We start from the raw sequence: 15,253 nt of genomic DNA on the forward strand, positions 1-15,253 counted from the left end.
CTCAAGAGATTTACCCAGATCCAATTCAAAAAGTTCTTATCTTGTGTGTAGTTTCTGTTATTTCATCACCATTTGTCTCCATTAGAAATGTATAATGATGCTGATTATTATTATTGTAATCAAATGTATTTATATAGAGGCCTACCTTTGTAGATCAGACATTACAGGCTCCTTCACAATAAAAGAGATAATAAAGTAATAAAGAAATAAAAATAAAGAAATGTAAGACAGGTGGGTCTAGAACTGCTTTTTCAACATGTCTTTGAAGGCCAAATAAAATCTATAAAACTGTGAATTAGATTTCTATCTGACTCTACATCACATCTCACCGATAACTGTTTCATCCTGTGGTTTAGTAAATTTCTGAGTGTGTGTGAATCCTTCGCCTCTAGATGGCGACGTAACCAAAGTGTTGAGTCAGTGTCAGTGTTTAAAGCGACCTCAGGGAGGCGCCACACGACAAACTACCAGCGATGCACCTGTTACTGCTGAGAGGGAGGCGAGGATGAAGCAGAGTCCTCAGGCTGGCGTCTGCTCAGGATCACACGAAGCTTCATTATCACAGACGTCACAGTGACAGTGAGGACGGACTGTGGTGGGGTTGAATATTTATGATGAGGGTTAAGTTCACTGTCAGAACCAAGTTTGTTTTGCTGAAGAAATGCATCAGATTAAATGTGATGAGTAAGACGGTGAATCTGAGGTGTGGACGGAAATAAGGTGAATGACCCGTGACCTCCAGTCATGTCGAGGAGAGAGAGAGAGAGAGAGAGAGAGAGAGAGAGAGAGAGAGAGAGAGAGAGAGAGAGAGAGAGAGAGAGAGAAACGAACAGAGGGTTAACTCCCAGTCCAGTTGTTTTCTGGTTACCAGCTCCGCCTCGCTGTCGCAATGCAGCCAAACTGCTGAGCAGCCAGAACAACATCCACAGCTGTATCTGTAACCAGCAACTTCATCTACCTAATTAATCCCCCCCCCCCCACCCCACCCCACCCCCCGCCGCCTGTACAACCGGCTCGTGCTGTATTCGCTGCCTGTGTGAAGCTGGGGAAATCAAACCACAGCAGAGGCTGCTCCTGCTGGAGTCAGTCCTTCGAACAGACAGTGAGGTCATGGTGAATGAAAAGGTGGGGAAACAAACTCCTGTCCGTCAGAACAAAACAAACAACTCTACCTCTACAACATTACAACATCCATTTATTCAGTTGTTCCCTGAATAGACCCAATCAGACACTTTTCAACACTGATGAGAACAATGTGGGGTTTTTTTTTCATCATGTAAGAAAATACCTGGAACCACATCTGCCAAGAAATACTTGAACATTTTTTAAGAGTTAGATGAGAAGCTCAGCACTGCACTGTCCTGCTGTCAAAAACCAGCCCACAGGTCGTCTGTCAGCAGGTCACTATGACCCCTAGTTACCTTTTGTTGCTAGGCGACATCTAGTGGTCGTAGTAATGATGACAGGAGCAAAGGGAAAAGTGCGGTGACGTAGTTTATAGAGCGACAGAGTCCACGTCAGCAGGAGGTCGGGGTGGATGGAGAGCGGCGTTCGATTCCCATGTGAAAGTAGCAAAGTGAACCACGCTGTTATTATTGTAACCATGGCAACAAAGATCATCTAATCTTGAGGAAGTACTCATTTTAACCCAAATCACCATCTTTTCCTCAACCTAACCAAGCCATGACCATCATTTTAGTAACCATGGCAACAGTGGTAGACACACCGCGCTCGGTAAAGTTGTGTCTTTATTATTGTAACCATGACAACTACACAGGATCTGTGAGGTTGTTCAGGTTGGAGGAGCTGTTGCTCCATCTCTACCATGTTTTAGCATAAAGACTGGAAGCTACGAGCTACATTTACTGTATATGTACTTTACATGTGACCATGCTGTGTATCAGATTTTGGGGATATCGGTCTCACAGGTGCTCGGAAACACCTTCAAATCAGTTCTAATGTTGTTCTGTGTTGCTGGATGTGTTAAGTGACGATGATGTGATATGTTGGTGAAATGGCCAAAAAGTAAGTTAATGCTGCTTCAAACTTCTGCTGTGCAACTGTAACTACAGGGAGAATGAAAAGTGAGAACTGAAACAAACATTAGATGTGATTTACTTGTTTATTCTGTTGATCACATCAGGAACATGTTGTGAGCTAGAAGCCACAGACACTTCAGTCATTTATGGAAATCACTGGCTCAACTAAAGTGGTTTGGAAGTCTATGAAAACGTGACGGGGCTCATCTGAGTCAGCTGTTAGAGACAGAAAAAACGATATCGAGTTGATCGGGCCGGTCGTCAATAATGCACAACATCACAAACTCATCCAGACACATGATTCCCTTCTGTCATTGTAGTGAGTGCACACACACCACAACAAAACTACAGCTCCACACACACGACGTCACAGGTCAATCGTCTCACTGATCAGGATTTTAACGTGTCTGATCGTCTCCCTGATTCAAACAGAGCTGCTGCATAAAGCTGCCTTATATAGAGGCAGCGTTACCTGCACAGGTGTGCTGAGGGCACGTGTCACTGGGTCATGGGTCATGTTACCTAATTAATGAGATTGTGGCAAAGTTTTAGGGTTTATTAAAGTTATTTGACAGGGAGCTTGTGTTTCCTTTAATGAGCTGTGTTTGTTTAATGTGAGAAGTGTCAGTAAAGCTGCAGATTGTGCGAAATAGAAGTTAATTGATTTAATCAGCTGTTGGTTGGTGTTGGGGGAGGAGCTTAGCCTCCAGCCACCAAGCCTCTCTGAGGGTGGTTGGAAACCAGACCAGTACAAGTTGTATATGTCTGTATTTTTTTTGTGTTTCCTGCTTTTTCTGTTCACAATCTCTGTAAATAAAAGCACCTCAATCCATTTTTGTTACTCAAACCATCTTTTTCTCAGACAGTTGACCCACAGTTTTTTTGTCTCCTAGTTTTGGACATAATCAGAGTTGTTTGTTTGCTGGATATCTCCATCAACAAAAAGGAGAGCAAGTGTGGTCGGCCGTCGGTCTTTCTGTCTGTTGTTTTGCACTTTAAAAGATGATCTCTCTGTATCCCCCCTTGTCGTCTTTCCTTTTCTCTCAGTTCAGCCCGGCTACTCTCACCAACCCTCAGGCTTTCAGCTGGTTCCTGAGATCTAATCATTCAAGGGGGAAAAGAAGGAACATGCCGGGGTCCTAATTTGAATTGTGTAGATTAGATAATCAAGGACAGCCTTTGGAAAAAGACCAGACCACCCACCCACCCATCCATCCATCCATCCATCCATCTGTCTGTCTATGGGTCCACACTTGGGGCCACGACTCGAATGGAAGCAGCTGTTTTCATCCCTCCTCCTATTATAATTGCTAGATATCTGCGAGAGGGAACAGAATGAGAGGAGTTTGTGTTTTCTCCATCCAATCATCAGTGTAATATCTGTGGATATGATTTATGCAAAACATGAGGGGGTTTTGTTCTTGCAGAAAATGACCCATCTGCTTCCTTCCACACAAGAGATGATGCAGTAAAATGGGATCTCAGCCTCTGGGAGAGTAGCAGGGACTGGCTGCTGTGATGGTCCTGCAGGTGTGTTAAAGTCTCAGTACGGTTCACATGAACTAAATCATATCATGATGTCTAAAGGCAAAACTGTTTATTCTTGTTTCTGAATGGATTCTGTGCCTTTTGCTCATCATCATTTCAGAGCTGAGGAAAACAGTTTATCACTGAAAGTTATCCTGGTCTTAAACTCAAGACCAGGACCAGGGCTCAAGTTATCCAAGTAACAGTGACATCTAGCCAATCTGTATGGAAGACTGAAAATGCCAAAATAAAAAAGAAAAAAAAACAAAGAAAGAAAGTAAAATACCTTACATATTATTATATGCATTTTCTTTTCATGTTTGTATTTACAGTAATGTAATTAAATAAAAACATGTCAAAAGACAATTTTGCTTTTAATCTCTATTAACTGAAATTAAATTATAGGTTATATGTCTGCAGTATTTTTGTTATTACATCCATTAATAAAAGTAGAAGTTGTACTGATGTCAGACTGGTGTCCATGTTATTTCTGAGGCTACACATGGCTGAGAATTTTAAAAATCCATATTAGCTATCACTCCACTCTCAAGTATTCACCTCCTATTCTCAGATCTCTACCATTAGTTTTAGGGTCTCGCTCATTCACTGATTGCCGTTGTAAAGCTGTTACATTCTTTTCTTGGAAGCATCAGATAAGACCTAAAGGAAACTTTGGAGCAGCACGCACAGAGGTCACAAAGATATGAACAACATTTATGACCTTTAAGTATCAGTAAATCACTGCATAGTCATTCCAAGACATTAGTGTAATGAAACACACAAGGCCATCACAGAGAAGATCAATGTTTAGCCTCCCCGCTGGCTTTTACATTGGACAGCTAATTTATAGCTTAATAACATCCTCTTAAGAGTAGTCATAACTCTGCCCCAGGAAGACGACATGAGGGGAAACTGCCCTGAGTTTTCTACTGTTCCCAGCAGATATGATGAGACTGAGCAAAGTCTGAATGTAAAGACAAGAATTCATGTCTGCCATCAGAACAACGCAGAGACTGTAGACGTCCCCAGAACCACAACAGGTGCTACTATAAAACTTTAGGGGAAGAAAACAAATCAGACTGGTCCTAACTGTAAAAACCACAGGTGTAAATAAAACCATTAATGATGGATCTGTTCTGCTTAGGTTTTCCAGTTATAGCTACATACTGGGCCTTAGTTACACCTGCAGCCATTATTAATATTATGAATTTTCCCCTGTGTTTGCACAGCAAACCATGACACTAGTAAAGGGGCTATATGTAAGTTTTGCTATTGCTACATAGCCAATGTTAATATTACCAGCTGTTTACCCACCATTCAAGAAGAAATACTGTGCGTCTAGTATCAAACTAAATTCCTCCAAATTCCTTGTCTTTGTGTTGTTTTTGTCAGGTAAACAAAAAGAGGAAATGTACTGACTTTGGAAGAAATCCATTTGATGAAAGTTGGATTGGTGAAGCCTCATATTAACATCAGTCAAACACATTTTTGAGTGCATTTCATCACATTAGGAAGGGATCTCCTACAGTGTACTACACATTTTAACTGAATTTCAAAAAAGAAAATATGAATTAATGTGGGTTTCCATCCACAACAGTTAGACCCATACGGAAATCTAATATGAAAATATAATATGTGTGAATAAACACATATGATATACACTGGCATGTCATATATGTCGATATTCAAATTTGGAACAATTTTTATAAATTACCATAAAAGCTATAACAACATATTTATCACATACATTTTTGATCCTACTGTATATTTAAAAAGTATGACTTTATATTTGTATTATTATTATTATTATTATTTTATAATTTGGCACATCTTAATGAAATAGCCTATAAGTTCATGTTATTTGACAAAGATGCAACACATCCATTGCCCATTTGTGTATAATACATGTTGCTCCTACATGTCAACGTCATATATGTAACTATTCAACAAAGGAACTTTTTGTGTATATAAACATATATATTATATAATATATACCAATCCTATATGATTATTCATCCTAAACTAATCTTTTTTTTTTATTAAACAAAAACACAACATAATTAACCAACGACAAAAACCCAAACACAGATCAACAGGTCATACTAAACAGACTTGGTCACACTCAACAAACCAAATAATAAACACAAAGACATCACAGTACAATGTCAGTCAGGCTTTCCAAACTAAATAAGATACAGATGAGTTAGATAAATAAATAAATAAATAAATAAATAAATAGTCTGCATAGATGCATCATCATCAGAGAGGGAAATGTCTTGGCCTGTCTCCTGATTGTGGCCTATTTGACCTGAAACCTGATATTTCATGCCGTCAGAAGATGTTCTATCATGAAAGACTCACACCTGTGATTGACATCAGGGTTAGCTCCAAATGTGAAAACCAAGAGGGTGCTTATGGCTCTGCTATTCTGCCCAAACATGTTGTTTTACAGTTATTTTTTAGTGATGGAAAAACAATATCTTCTATATCAGACAAAGATATTTGCAGCTATCCTGCTGCAACATGTGCAGAGTGCAAAGCCAAGAACTCAAGCAAAAAAAAGATGAAAGATAATACATAACTAGAAAAGTTAGGACACTGATTGAAGGATGTTTTGTGGATTGAAACGCATCCTCCGGTTTTCATAAATGGCAGCATTTTCTCTTCCTGTTGCTACAGTTAAAGGCGCCAGCGGGCAACAGTTCACAGACTGAGTGGTGGAAAGCATCGTGGTGACAAGGATCAGTTACACACTGCTGGCTTGTCTCAGGGCATGAAACAGATGCTGATGCAAAATTACTTCCAACATCATGTTCAGTGCAGGCAACTGGAAGTTTTAAGAAAACAAGAGCAAGAAACAATGTTCTGTTTGAAGCAAGTGGAGATGGAAGCTGTGAGGACAACAGACTTCATGTTGAGAAACACGAGCTATAACCAACCCCAGCATCTTCAGGTTCTCAGTCATCCCTGTCATGTGATATGTCTGGAGCATGATAAAACATGAGCATGTGCACTTGCTGTTCAAGCCTTGAAGACATTTCATCATTCATCTGCGAAGTTCTGCGAGGCCTGCTGAAAGGAGGGAACTCTGGAGAGACTAAACAACCACTCAGGGCCGTATCTCATGTCAAGACTCATCAGCACTCACAGAGCACCTCACCTCAATGAAAACATTTGAGGAAAAGGTTTGAAAGAAGCATAGGATTAACTGCACATGTATGGGGGAGGGAAAGGGGAGGGACCGTGACATCAGCTGTGAACTACCACATCGATTTACACCTTCATGCAGAACGTTCATGTAGCATCATCAGGTAGAAATGTATTAATTGCCAAACACTTTGGTTTGTGACCTAAACCATATCTACAATGCTGATCTTCCCATCAGCCTCAGTCCGTACTTTGTCTTTAATGCTAATTAGCAAATGCTACTTACTAAACATCAACATGTTAGCAGGCAGATGTGAACATTTAGCTCAAGTACAGCTTCACAGACCCGTTCCTGTAGCATGGCTGTAGACTCTTGCCTGGATATCAAAATTAAACTTCTGGCCCAACATATGTTCGGATCCTTGGACCAAGTCTGGCCCATACACTTCCATACCTTTCCATAGTCCGGCTATTATCCAACAGCTGGAAGATTTTCTGTGTGTGCATCTTACTGTCATGCTGTATATGGGCCAGATTCGGGCCATAGAACCGGACACATACTGGGCCAGAAGAAAACAAGCATGTGTCCCAACTATGGGCCGGATTTATTTTGCTATATGGCTATAATAACCTAATGTGGACGGTAGGGGGAAGCCGGAGTACCCGGAGGGAACCCACAGGGTTTGAACCCAGAACCTTCTTGCTGTTGCTAACCACTGCCCCACCGTGCCGCCTAGAACCTTTCAATTAGACAAATCAATTGTATTTGTGTAGTTTAATTAAGATTCTTTTGGACAACAGGGAGCGGTCCTGAAGTATCTCTGACTTGGAATTACACCTAGGACGCTGATGTGAATGATTTTTCCCACTGAGAAGTTTCTCCATATGACGTGAGTGCAGCATATGTCAGCTTGTTTTGAAGCAAAAAAACCATTAATGCAGCTTTGTCTCAGCCATCATGTCATTTGTTTACATGGAGCATGTCAAGGTATCATGGTGAGACTGACGATGATGCACTTATGATGTGCTGTCCTCTGTGTGGCAGCGACGAGAAGGAACAGCTGACAGTGATCGGACCAAACAGATGCAGAGCTCACGTCATTTTTGGTAAATGTACCAGTGAAACCTCATTGGACAGTTTCCTGTGGGAAAGTTTCAGCGTCTGATCAGTTTACAGGAATATTACACATGACACAGTATCTTGCCAACAGGACCACTTCATCTATTCCTCAATCACCCGGCTACAGCTAATCTCAATGAGAAATTATAATTGGTATCATACTGTGGCTGGTGATTTAATCAAAAGAGGCACAGCTGGCTTCAGGTAATAATTTCACCAGAACAAAACTAGAGCAAGTGCTAGAACAAGAAATAGAAGGAGGAGGAAGCAGTGGGCGGGGGGAACAATGAGAGGCATTATAATGGCAGGAGAAGAACAAGGGGAAAGTGGAGGAAGAAAAAGGTTCAGGAGTTTTAGGAGGAAACCATCCACTGGATCCCTCCTCCTCACATCCCCTTCGATGGACAACTGGGCCGAAGGTTAATTCATCAGCCATTTGTATGTTTATGCAGCCTGTCATTGGAAGGCCCAGGCTTATCAGCAGCCTCATCCATTTCCCTCTGTATCGTCTTACCTCCTGTTATTTTTTGAGGAATCTCATAGAGTCATTTCCAGCAAGAATTCTCACATTTATGATTCACTTGTCGGTTTAGGGCTCGGCCCTCTGCTGTGCCAGCACTGGTCTGGGATTTGTATCGACCACTGCGATCACAATTACATAGCAAGGTAATGTTAGCCTGCATAAACCTAAGACTGGGGACGGTTGCAACTCTTTTTGCATTTCCCTCAGTTACTCAGAGACTATTGGGTTTAGACCAACCAAACTCTTATAGATTAAATTTACATCTGTCTGCTAACTACCCGTACCATTTAAAGCTGATTACATATTACTACATAATATTTATTTGAATGGAAGTATTCAGATGTTGCAACTGACCCCAACCCTGAGGACAGTTGCAATACAAATCAAAAACGGTTGCAACATATTAAAAATACATAAAGTTTCACTAATTAACTTTTACTTTTTGTCTCAATTATCACAAGAGTCTGAAAATATTCATTGTTTAACAATAATATTGATGTGTCACCACTCCAGCATGTGTCTGATTCAAGAAATAAGACTTTTTGCAACCATCCCTTGTTGCAACCCTACACAGTCTCCCCTACTTTGCAACCAGGGAAGTGGTTCTGGTTTTAAATTGATTCTTACTTGGTTGGCAACAGTGCCTTGAGTTGTGCAACCTCCAGGAGAGGGAGGGGAGATCGTTTGAGTTAGTGCAACTGATTTGAATGTTCACTTCCTCTAACATTTTACATTTCACATTTCAAGGTGATTTGGTGGGTTAATGTTAGTTGTATGTGGATTTATTTGGTAAAGTCCAGTACAGCCCACTGCCATATTATGTGTTTTTCTTATTAAATATAATTTTTGCTAAAACTGAAGGGCGTGAGAGCACACGAGCTGACTTGAATCCAGTAGAACTTTTGAAGTATTTTAAAGCAGAAGGCAGAACAACAAAACCCCGTCCAGTAACGAGCAGCTGAGGAGAATCATCTGTGGAAGCAGAACATGTCTTGATCAAAATCATCAAAAATAAAGACAGACATACAAAATATTAAACAATGAAAGAATGGACTCACTAGTGAAGGATGCACTGACTTTTTTTGAAGTTGGTTCTTAAACACAAACTTTTCATTATAGTTTAATTACTCAAACATTTGTGTTTTTCAAATCCATTGACTTCATTCTTTTGGGGCTTTGGCAAAAACAATAAAAAAATAAGACTGTACCAAATAATCCACTGACGTCAGAGAGGTTTCTCAGCCCATAAAACATGTATGTCATTTGTAATTTGTCATCTAATCACCGCCACTGCTAATGTTCAACCTCAGAGATTGTTCTCTTCCATTGCTCTGAAACTCGACAGAGGTCTGTCAGAACCGTTTCAGACCCAAACCAGTTAATGGTCCAACAATGTTTCCAGACACTGGTAACAAATTTGTGGAGGTGTGTGTGCTCCTCATTCTCTCTAACTGTCTGGGGTTTGGTAATCAGTGTGTGTACAGACAGACATCAGCACTGCTCCTCTTTCATTTCAGTGAGGGGACTGGTCTATTTACTCCTGCCAGACTTCCTGAATTGTATTTCATTGTCTCTTTGGGACCTGATGCAACATGTCCCCAACAATGCAGCTTGTTCTGAGTTTGTGACGTAAGACTGTTTTCACTCTGAGAAACCAGTTCACCGATACTTTTTTCTCCTACTGCTGCCACAGTGTGAAGTCACTGGACAACAGGACGAGTGACACATGATCATTCCACAGGATGTTTGGCCGACACCCTTTTAATTGCTCTCCCCGTCTCCCACTCTCGTCTGGTTTGGTCCATTCAAGACAGTTTGATATTTTTGTCAGTGGTTTTATTGCGTCATTTAAACCCAGTTGTTATTATGTTTGGTTTGTCATCTTGTCACTATCATCAACTTAATGAAGATGCTGTATGTTACACGATGTATTTTTCATATAATTGATCAAAACAGTGTGATTGGTGAGTGGAACCAGCCTCAGATCAGATCCCACAGACAAATGAAGGTTAAGTGTGAGAATTTATTGTTGATCTTGGCCCACTCTGTAGTTTTTCCAGAGAATTAAAAAAGCTGGTTATTCTCAGGCTCTTTGCCACATTGGCCCAAATTTATTGTGATTTTTTTTTTTTCACTGGAAATAACATATGAAAAAGTGGACTTCTTTCAGCTTTAATGACGAAAGGCTGGATAGTTTCCTTATGTCCGACTTTTTTAAAGTTTACTTAAAAAGACACGCATGAGGACTATCTGAAACCAACAAAGACTGGACAAACTGTTGCACAGATAAATAAACTGCACAGTACTGAACCACACTGGACCACTGGTCAGTAATGACTGGAGTTTTGGTGGTGTCTGACAGCAATTACTGCAAGTTCTATCAGAACAAACACGGACAACAACTCAGAAGTTGTTCAAAAGACGTGACTTTTGCACTGAAAATGGAAAAAAAACCACAGAGTTTGGCTGGGATCCTCCATTTTAATTGTGCAATGCAATCTCACACCACAAACCTTATCATGCACCATTCTTCTTCTTTTGTTTATTTGCATATATGTCCTTGTGCACACATTAATAAAAACTTAATGAGAATGATTTGCAGCGTCTGGATCTGTAGACTTAAGACGATCATCTATTTATATCACACATTATATGATTTTCTCTGGTGACTGGTCCAGTAGAGCCCGATCAGCTGTCACACAGGGGTTATGTGTGGCTCCAGCTTCAGTCAGTCCAGTGTAATCTTCAGGACCATACATTTAACTTGTTTTGCTGTTTGCTGGATGTGACTCCCGACGTCTTTTCTGCAGAGGAGAACCAAACCAGCAGACTGTGAGATGGAGTTGAAAGCTCTGATAAAAATCTAGTAAGTGGATCATGAGTTAAATCTTTTATTTCAAATCACACTATGAATTATACTTTAACTACTTTTTTATAACAGTAATAGTTTTGATGGTCTTAGTGTTTGTATTATTGCATCCAAAGTGTCAAATACTTAGATTAGAGTGTCTATAATATAATCTGATCTAATACTGATTATCACTGATCCTATGAAGAAAGTGTCAGCCATATTAATCATATTCTCAAACTGTAATTTTGGTCTATTTCATTGCACAAACCTTGGCAAACCTCAGGATTTGGATTGTTAGCAAAGCCTCATTTAGCATTTGGGTTATATTACAGAGCTTAGGTTTATTGAAAAGCTTTGATATACTGGGAGTTACAACCGCACTTAAACCAATTACAGTCCAGCTTTGAGCCTGGAGTTCTGGAGGCTGATGGATGAGGAGCATCTTTCCAAAGAGCAGCTGAGATCTCTGTATTCTTCCTGGACTGGGGCCAAATGGATGAAAAGCAAATGTTCCCCCTGGGAGAGGAGCGGAGTGGAGTTTTTTCCCCTCGCAAAATTCCTGTAAGAGAGAGGGGAATTAGTTAATCAGCTGCACCTGTTGCAGACTCTGGGGCTGCTCAGTGGGAACACACATACACACACACACACACACTAAACTTAGGCATTTGCACACACATGAATGTCCACACCCATGTGCATGTAAAAACCCAAGCAGGGGCTGGTGGGAACATGCCTGTGTGATTGGTCAGCCTCTCTGGAGGTAGCTAAGGTCAGGAGCGAGTGTTGTGCAGTGTTGTGATCATTGCTGTCACATCGCACCAGAAACAGAGGGACTTTCCACTGCAGCGAGCTCCAACGCAAAATGGTTTATGCATTTCATGATGTCATCCTTCAGTGTGTCACAGTACATTCGGAAGATGTTAGCACTTAAATCGCGCTGCAGCCCAATTTCAACACATGCATGACACAGCTCAAGTGCACTTTTTAATTGCCTATTTGTGTTATCAAAAAAGCATTTGCAGAGATCATTTTAATACATGTTAATTAAAATATAATGATAATTAAGGTAGCTTTAAAAATCCCTGCTTTGGCCCATAATGAAGCTTTGTTTAATGGTTTGCTTGGGCTCAAGCCACATGACAACAAGCCAGGGGAGGAAGAGAGGAGGCATATGATTTTGATGATAACGTCTCCAAACAGTTGTGCGTTTGTTCATGCTCAGACTGAGGGGCTAATGTGGGGCAGCACTTTCCTGGCCCCTATTAATCCGATTATCTGATTGGTCATTGTAGTATTTCTCTCATGAGATTAACATTCCTCTTCTGTTTGACTTGATTGTCACCATCGATTCTGGTCAATACATCGCGGAAAGTGCTGAGAAATTTCTCACAATGACAATGAAATGTCCAAGGCTGGGAGAGGAGGTCCTGTTGTCAGTGTGAGGCCCCACGAGGCAAACTATTTCCAGAGTGCTCGTGCTGTGTATATGAATATAACCATTATGTAACCACTTCTGTATATTTATATTTCTTATGATTCAGTATAGACTGTAATAAGGGGCCCGAAGCTAAAGCCCTGGCTTCCTTTACGCCACAGTGATCATACTGACTAAATATCAAATGTAGCTTTAGCTACAGGAAAAATACAGGATATGTAACATAAAGTAACAACAAATTTCTTGTATTTCTTCGAGTGTGTCCAGGCACATGGAGCTTCAACAACACTGACTATCCACCCCATGGGAGCGCTAACTAGCACAGATGCTAATGCACAACGTCTGCTCCAGCTCAGGTCCTGCACTCAGCTCCTGACATAACCTGCTGAAAACAACAGTATGATGTCACTGACTTCACTGAAGAAAAAGCGTGCAAACGTCCTGCATGTATTGCGTCTATATTTGGAGAGCCAGAGGCCTGTCAGGGTAAATGAGGATGATGCCTTTAGCGTGAAGCGACAACGTGGCGAAAAACAAGCAGGCTCGATCCATGTGCGTCTTGTTAGTGTAGCGTTTCCCGGGACGTGCAGATCGACAATGAGAACAAGATGCAGAGAAAGAGAGAGGAAGGGAGAGAGAGAGAGAAAGAGGTAAAGGAAGGGGATTTTGGGCCGCTCTGGGTATTGGCTTTGGGTGTGGTGGCTGGATGATGGTGTGTAACTGAGCATTAAACTCACCGAGGCGTTTCAGCTATTAGTGTTGGCCAGCACGCTGTGTGGTTACTAACTAATGTTGTGGGTCTGGCCTTGGGGGGGAGATTTCCCTCTTTCTCCCTGTCCTTCACTCTGACACACACACACACACACACACACGCAAAATCAGGGGTACAACAGTGGAAGGTGACCCCTGTTCATGCTTTGCCTCACTGTATGAAATATTTACAATTTCTAGGACACAGTCGATGACAGATTAGCTACAACTTTGAGTCACTGATGCAAAACAACATTTACTGGGTAAAAAAGTGTCTCGGCTCTACAAGCAAACTCTAACACATTACATCTGATTCAATGTTGTTCTAGAAATATTGATTATTGCAGCTTCAGTAAACATCCTGCCACAGTGATTGATTTCTGTTACTCATTTTGATTAGTTACTCTTTAATGGGCATCTGCTGGAGTTCATTACACTTTCTGTACAGTACAACTATACAAACTGAATACACCCATACCCACCCATCACACACACACACACACACACACACACACACACACACACACACACACACACACACACACTCTGCACCTGGGCTGTGATTGACAGCTGGGTGGTGGGTGACTCTTTGTGGGCGACAGCAGTGACCTCAGACTGTGTGACGTCGCAGTGGCGTTGATGCTGCCAGATGTGTGTGAGGCTGCTGCAGGTTTTCACAGCTGTACGGGGATAAAGGCGTGGACAACGTCCAGTAACAACCTGCTCTGTTCCTACGGCCTCTGGAGACTCGTGGCCATGTGAAAAGCGCTGGAGTGAAGAGAAGCAACTGTTAGCTGCAGAATATTCCCCAGAACAATCACTACTTTGTTGTGTGTCAGAATTTTAGCAGCTTGGACTGTAAACACCTCAAACATGTGTTATATTTGTAGTTTGATGAGTATGGTGGGTCCAAGCTGATTATTTTTAAATGAACCTTTTGACAAACCATTTAATTCCCAGCAAGCTTGTGCTGATTGGGTCATTTTTTAGTTGGAACACTAGTTATTCATGTTTCAGTGTAATCCTTATTTTTCTGTGGGTAAAGGTTTTGAACAGTTTCAATGTTTCTCAGGAAAAAACCCTCATTTCCAAACAATGTTCTCTCTCCAGTTTTTGATCAGGGTGTGTGAATGGACCTCAGCCGAGCTGATTGTAATATAAATATTTCACACTATGGTTCATTCCCAGAGTGAATATTCTGGCAATTAGGAGTCCTCCTGTGTGTGTGTGTGTGTGTGTGTGTGTGTTTGTGTGCTATTGTCTGATTTGTGATGTGGTTTTAATAGAGGGTGGTGTAAAAAGTTCATGTTCACACTATGTGGATGAGATATGGACCACGCCATTCACTTCTATTTAGACAGCTGACTTATTTTAGACACCTCTCTCTCTCTCTCTCTCTCTCTCTCTCTCTCTCTCTCTCTCTCTCTCTCTCTCTCTCTCTCTCTCTCTCTCTCTCTCTCTCTCTGACATCATGTGATTGATTATTAAGTGCTCTGCACATTGCCGAGCGTGTTGGTTTTTAGTGAGCTTGACATGTTCACAGCAAAGAGCTCTGTGCACCATCATTATAATAACTCCATCATTTGTAGTTTAAATGGTTCAGTCACTGCAAAAACTGAAAAGAACTCGCTCCATTTATCCTTTCATAAATTTATTATCCTCTTATAAAGTTGTGACTCACAAACCCTTTCATATATAGACCTTGTTGAAAAATGTTACAATAGACCAGGGCTCTAATGGGCTTTATTTTATCTCCGTTTTATAAACAGTTTAGTTTGGTTTGAGCAGGACAGGTGGTGACCAAAGAGAGAACTCTGTGCTCTCCAGATATGTTCAGGGTGTTCATAGCTTGTTAGCTTGT

The 15,253-nt window shown here is 41.1% G+C and overlaps 1 long non-coding RNA gene across 2 annotated transcripts; it reads right to left on the bottom strand.

Moving 5' to 3' along the window:
* Positions 1-9,255: 9,255 nt before the first annotated feature.
* On the bottom strand, positions 9,256-14,771 carry LOC139614473 (uncharacterized). 2 transcript variants are annotated; one of them, XR_011687050.1, is made up of 4 exons: positions 13,945-14,771; positions 13,380-13,487; positions 11,476-11,766; positions 9,256-11,160 (listed from the first exon to the last, which is right to left on the bottom strand). It is a non-coding gene; the product is annotated as an uncharacterized lncRNA (long non-coding RNA). The 2 variants fall into 2 exon arrangements; XR_011687049.1 differs by lacking the exon at positions 13,380-13,487.
* Positions 14,772-15,253: the final 482 nt, after the last annotated feature.

Source organism: Trachinotus anak, unplaced genomic scaffold, assembly GCF_046630095.1.
Source record: "Trachinotus anak isolate AG129_WGS33_773 ecotype Australia unplaced genomic scaffold, CSIRO_AGI_Tana_v1 ptg000034l, whole genome shotgun sequence".
Taxonomy (NCBI): domain Eukaryota; kingdom Metazoa; phylum Chordata; class Actinopteri; order Carangiformes; family Carangidae; genus Trachinotus; species Trachinotus anak.